The sequence below is a fragment of the Lepus europaeus genome, chromosome 3 (genome assembly GCF_033115175.1).
Source record: "Lepus europaeus isolate LE1 chromosome 3, mLepTim1.pri, whole genome shotgun sequence".
In the NCBI taxonomy this organism is placed as follows: domain Eukaryota; kingdom Metazoa; phylum Chordata; class Mammalia; order Lagomorpha; family Leporidae; genus Lepus; species Lepus europaeus.
Genome location: NC_084829.1, coordinates 93,983,734 through 93,990,474, shown reverse-complemented (window position 1 = coordinate 93,990,474; position 6,741 = coordinate 93,983,734). Strand labels below are relative to the sequence as shown.

The 6,741-nt window shown below is 45.1% G+C and overlaps 1 pseudogene; it reads left to right on the top strand.

The window, feature by feature from the left end:
• Window positions 1-556: 556 nt before the first annotated feature.
• On the top strand, window positions 557-4,685 carry LOC133756606 (ankyrin repeat domain-containing protein 35-like; annotated as a pseudogene).
• Window positions 4,686-6,741: the final 2,056 nt, after the last annotated feature.

The window sequence follows — 6,741 nt, the reverse complement described above, 5'->3', positions numbered from 1 at the left end:
TCCTTGGGCCCCTGCACCCATGTGGGAGGTCTGGATGAAGCTCCTGGCTGCTGGCTTCAGATCAGCTCAGCTCCGGCTGTTACTGTCATTTGGGGAGTGAGCCAGCGGAATTGAAGATCTCTCGATCTCTCTCTCTCTCTCTCTCTCTCTCTGTAACTCTTTCAAATAAATAAAATAAATCTTAAAGAAAAATTGTCCAGGCACTCATCGCATCTCATTTAGACCACGGCCACCATCTTCTTGCTTGCCTTCTGAGAGCCAGCTTCCACTCACTACAATTGGTATTGGACACAGCTACCAAAATAATTTTCACCAAGCTGTGCTCAGGCCATAAACTTCTGTTCTCAAATCTCTTTCAAGTTATATCTATTTATTAAGTTGCAATCAGGGAATTTTAAGTGTCACACAAATTTCTTCCCATCTTCTTTTCAAATTTCATTTTTCTATAAAAGTTCTTTGTACTATTGTCATGGTCTGAACATATGTGTCCTCTCCAAAATCGTTATGTTGGAATTTGGTCCTCAGTGTGAGACAATTAAGAAGCAGGTCTTTAGGAATGAATAGGTCAAGAGGGCATAGCCCTGATGAAAAGTGGCCTCAGGTAGACTGTTTTCCCCTTCCAGAGCCATCTGTGAGGGAAGCAGCCTTACCAATCTCCTGGCACTATGAATGTGAATTTCCCAGCCCCCAAAACGGTGAGCATACATTCTGGTGAGTATAAATTATCCAGTATGAGTATTTTGTTATAGCAGCCTTTAAGGACTAAGAGCCAGTTTTGCTTCGCCTTTGAATGTATTTGTACTTCTCTCCAGCTACTCTCAGTAGTTTCTTGTGTTTCCCTCAGTTACGAAGGTTCCAGTCTTCCGAGTGTGAAAAAGATCCAGAACAATTTTAGTTCCATAAAAGAAGAGTTCTCAATATAAAACAGCAAATCGCATCAGGAAGCAAACAAACAGGAGGGAAGTTAGTTGAAGTGATTGAATATTCAGAATAAACCTATAGAATAAGTACATTTAAACTGATTGTAGGAATATAGGACTTCCTTGACTCCAGAGGGGAAGAGGGGGAGAAAGAAGAAACTGCCATCGTGCTGCTTCACAAGTGCCTCACTGATTCTTTGAGCTGGAATGGGGCTGGATGAAGGGCTGGGTCTTGGAAGTTAGTGAGGGCATCTGGGGGAGGGAGTGGAGATAGGGAGGTACAGGCAAGGAAGGACAAACTCAATAATGTCAGCAGCGGCATCTATTTCTGCAAGAAGTGAAAGGGCCATAGCCTGGTGACAACTAATAAACATCTATCAGAAGCCTTTGCATGCTTGAAATATTGGGAGGGGCCACCACTGTGGCGCAGTGTGTTAAGGCCCAGTTCTACTCCTGGCTGCTCCTCTTTTCTTCTCTCTCTCTCTCTTTTTTTTTTTTTTTGACAGGCAGATTTAGACAGTAAGAGAGAGAGATACAGAGAGAAAGGTCTTCCTTCCGTTGGCTCACCCTCCAAATGGCTGCTATGATCCGAAGCCAGGAGCCAGATGCTTCATCCTGGTCTCCCATGCCGGTCCAGGGCCCAAGCACTTGGGCCAACCTCCACTGCACTCCCGGGCCACAGCAAAGAGCTGGACTGGAAGAGGAGCAACCGGGACAGAATCCGGTGCCCTAACCGGGACTAGAACCCTGGGTGCCGGCGCCGCAGGTGGAGGATTAGCCAAGTGAGCCGCGGCGACGGCATGGCTACTCCTCTTCTGATTCAGCTCTCTGCTATGGCCTGAGAAGGCAGTGGAGGATGACCCAAGTGCTTGGGCCCCTGCCCCCTCATGGGAGATCAGGAAGAAGCACCTGGCTCCTGGCTTTGGATTGGCCTACCTCTGGCTGTTAGGCCATTGGGGAAGTGAACCAGCTGATGGAAGACCTCTCTCTCTGTCTCTACCTCTGTCTGTAACTCTGTCTTTCAAATAAATAAAATAAATCTTTTTTTTTAAAAAAAAAGAAATATTGGGAAATCTCTCAGTCATTCGAACTTGAATGTTATTCAAAATATATGCTGGTATCTACTGGTTATCTATGAAATTTCTTACCTTTTTGAGTATGCTAGTTTGTTCTCAAAAACAACTACTGCTTCTTGTAACTATAAAATTGAGAAATACACAATTCATTCACTAAAGACTTAGGGTACTATTCATCTACAAAATCATCTATTCAGATTTTTTTCCAATGGAAAGGAAATTATGCTTAATAGAATTTAATTTTATGATAATATAAAAGAAGATACCATATTCAACTATGAAAAATTTCTGGAGTAACATTTTACAATTGTGTTTGTCATGAACAAGGAATGTCCAGTATTTGAGGTTTCTACATCTTTAAAAACCTGTAAGGAATATTCAGCAACCTGTAAAGTCAATGTAAGAATCAGCTCAAGCTATCATTTATGATATTTCATGGACTGACCCTGAAAAGTTGTCTGGGTTTGGGGCGAAAATTATGAGGAATAATGTTCATATTCCTGTCAGAAGTAGTTGTGAAACATGCCTATAAAACAGATTTAGAACTTGCATAGAAAGCCTTTCAGTCGGTTAAAGATGCATATGAATTTCATCAAATTATTGTGGAGTATTTAATAATTCAAGTGTCATGATAAATGTGGCAGCAATGTTTGTGTAATTTTTGTATTTTTTAAAGTTTCATGGAAAATAAAATCATATTTCAGGAGATTCATAATAGCACCAAATGGTATGATCAGGAAGGATGAAGAGGAGAAAAGTGAGGCTGTCCAGCGGGGCTGGGGTCTGTGGGCCCCTCAGACATGGGTAGAATGCCTTTCACAAGCAGGCTGCAAGCTGTGGCTGGGAAGCTTGTCTCCACACCGAATGGCATCTCCCAGACTAATAGCTTCTTGTGCTGCATGTGTGACTCCGCACTGTAAATCACAACTCCAGAGTGGTAGCAATCTTTCACCCAGAGCTGGCAGAGAAGGGGGCTGAGCCCCTAAGGAAACAGACTGTCTCCAGGACACCCCTCCTCCATGTTCATGAGCCCCAAGCCAATCAACAGATGTAGGAACCCCCTTCCCCGATCCAGTGGGCACCCCCAATGAACTGATCCAATGAACTTACTAAACGTCAGTGTCCCACTCGGGCACTCCACCTGGTCTCCTATCCCACAAGACTTTTTCTGTGGCTTGCCAATCAAATAAAAGTTTCTTTTCTGTCAAGTAAGTTTCTGCCTCCTTGCAAATTGTTTCCCAGCTTTTTATTTCTATGTTAAGCTGAGGAAAAGAATCCACAACTGCCCTCCCCTTCTCGACCTATAATAAAAAAGGGCTCCTGGTGCCAGGCGACAGCCCCTAGGGGCCCCTGGAGAACTGTTCCCAGGGGGACAGGTGTGGCAAAGGCACAGCTGGAGAAGGAGGTGTCAGCCCTGGACTGAGCAACAGTAACTTGTTGGAGGAGCTGGGCGAGCTGGGACAGGAGCAGCAGGGCTTGCAGGGGGAGCTGCAGTCCCTGAGCCAGTGGCTCCAGCGCCGAGTTCGCGCCCAAGCCAGGTGCAGGTCCAGCTACAGCAGTTTCGGCAGAGTGTGGGGCTGCTGATGGAGAAGCAGGACACCAAGAAGCTGCAGAAGCGCGGGCCTCCCAGACCGCTGGCCTCTGAGGGCTGTGGAACTACCTGCTCCCAGACCTAGTGGGCAAGGGCAGTGTGCGAGGCACAGAGGCTGAGCCCCTGGAGGAGCTGCAGGCCTGCATCAGCGCGCTGGTGGACAGGCACCGGGAGACCCAGCAGGTGCTGGCTCGGGTGGAGAAGGAGAACCAGTAGCTGCGCGGGTCCCTGCCCCTGTGTGAGGAGCTGGGCGCTTCCTCCAAGGCCCCAGCGACCCCCCAAGTGGATGCTTTGGATCAAGACCTGGGAAAGCTGGGGGAGGAGCTGCGGGCTGTTCAGGCCACTATGAGCCGGAAAAGCCAAGAAAAGCAGCTGCTCTAGCAAGCCGCGGAGGAGGTGGCTGAGCTGCGGGTTCGCGAGGCGGCCAGCCTGAGGCAGCACGAGAAAACTCGGGGTTCGTTGGTGGCCTTGGCCCAAGCGTGGGGCCTGGAGCTGAAGGCGGTGCTGGACCAGTATAACACAGCCAGCCTGGAAATGGGCCGGCTGCGAGGAGCCGTAGCAGAGGAGTGCGGCAGGAGCTGGGACCTGGTGCGAGACGTGCCGGCGCTCCTAGCAGTTTGAGAAAACTGCAGAGCTACTCAAAGAGAAGATGGAGCATCCCTCTGGGGCTTGCCGGGTTAAGAAGGCCAAGATCAGGGAGCTTTCGGAGGAATGCTAGCAGTTTGGGGAGAAAGTGCTCGCCTTTCCCCGCAGCTGCAGGATTCCTAGAAGAACCACGGAGAGATCACGGCGGCCTATGGAAATCATCGGCTGAATGCTGCTCCGGGCTACATGGAACTAGCCGTTTACAGCATTCTACAGAGAATCCTCAGCCTGCAGGAGAGTGAGGCGGGTGGCCTCAGGTGTGAACTCGGAGATTTCTGTGCTGGAGTAAAAGCATCCCTCAGAATGACTGACAGGCCCCATCAAGGTGTAGTTGTGGAGGAAGGAGGGGCTTCGCCTGATTTTGTGGACCCTAAACCTGAACACGTGGATCTTGGGAGCAGCATGGAGGAGGCCAGAGAAGGTGTGGATGGCAACCAAGCCTGCAGCAAATAAAGCAGGGGGCAGTTAAAAAAAAGAATAAAAATATTTTACTTTACTTTCATGTACTTTTTATCTGATGTTCTTACTTTCTTATGTAGAGACACGTTTTGAAAAATATATATATACATATATATAATTTTCATCCTCTCTGAAGAATTTCTCTTAGCATTTCTTGCAAGATGAGTCTTTTCTCAATTTTTTCTTTTCTGCAAAAGTATTTTATCTTAACCTTTGAAGGATAATTTTTCTGAGTTCAATTTTCTAGGTTGGTGAATTTTTTCTTTTGAAATGCTAATTTTTTCATTCTATTTTTTCTTTCTCATATGGTTTCCTGAGAAAAATATACTGTAATTCTTATGTATGTTCTGCTATAGATTAAGTGAATACTTTCTCTGGGTTCTTTCAAATTTTTGTTTTTGTCCTTGGTTTTCTGAAATCTGAGTATTATATACACAAGTGTAGATATTTTATATTTATTATTATCATTGTTTTTAAGCTTTCTGGATCTTTAGTCTTGTGGCTGTCACTAATTTTGGATAGTTTTAAGCAATTACTAGAGAGTGACAAATACAGAGAAAAATATATTAAAACTAACAAGATAGTGAAGTACCTATGTGCAACCTAAATGCAAAGAACAAAAATTAGATAATGATTTTCTTTTTCTTTTTTTTTTATTTTTTGACAGGCAGAGTGGACAGTGAGAGAGAGACAGAGAGAAACGTCTTCCTTTGCCGTTGGTTCACCCTCCAATGGCCGCCGTGGCTGGCGCGCTGCGGCTGGCCCACCGCGCTGATCCGATGGCAGGAGCCAGGTGCCTATCCTGGTCTCCCATGGGGTGCAGGGCCCAAGCACTTGAGCCATCCTCCACTGCACTCCCTGGCCACAGCAGAGAGCTGGCCTGGAAGAGGGGCAGCCGGGACAGAACAGCGCCCTGACCGGGACTAGAACCCGGTGTGCCGGCACCGCAAGGCGGAGGATTAGCCTAGTGAGCCACGGCGCCGGCCTAGATAATGATTTTCTTAAATAACAGTAGGTACTTTAGCTCAATGAAATGATATCTGTAAAGTACTGATAGGAAAAATCCTTTTTGTTAGAATTCTGTACCCAGCTACACTACAATTTAAGAATGAGGCCACAGCAAATTTGTGTTTGGCAGACTACACACCCTGAAGAATCTTCTCCAATACAGTGCAGGAATCCTAAAATTGCATCATAATAATTAAAATGTATACAATTCAGGAGTAAAAAATGACTATGTTAAGTGATCAAAAAGAGCTTTGACTGCCCTGGTAGTATTTATCAATGAGCTGGGGTTTAATGTTTTAGCAGACCAAGACAAGACATAGGAGTAAGTTGAAAAAGTGACATCTACATATCCTTCCCTATATCCATGCCCTTTGATACGAGACTTTGCAGTTTCCCGAAGTATGATCTTCTTATCAGATGGATAAGAAATGATAAAATTCAACACTCAAATGTCATGCAACTCTTGGAGAACTTTCAATCTAAGATAAATTCCTATACATCTACAAAGGGTACCTATAACGCAAGCAAGCAGAATATAAAAACCATAGCATATAAGACACTTAAGGGAGGAAAGTTAAAAGCATGATTTATATAGCAATAGACAGCACAGGAATACATTCTCATCATATCACATCTAACTGATATTGAGCTGGAGGACTGAATCAGAAGTCTCCAAGATCACACTTGAGTTTGGTGACTCACTGGAAGGACCCACAGACTCAAAGAAAGTGTAATGTTCATAGTTGCAGCATATACAGAAGAAGGATGCAGCTTAAAATTAGAAAAGGGAAAAGGTACAAAATCAAGTCCAGAAGAAACACAATTTCTCATTGGAAATTGAATTCAATCAATTCGGCCATTAGAGTGATTTTCCTTTTTGTCTCTTGCTTCAGCGGCATAATATATGACAAATGGTCTGTTGGAAGTCTCAGCTTCAGCCTCAGTGAATCCATTTTGCATCCACAACAGGAATATTGCACCCAAATCAGCAGTGTTTTTCGGACAATGAGGTACAAAATGTGTCTGTACATGGTTTTTAGGA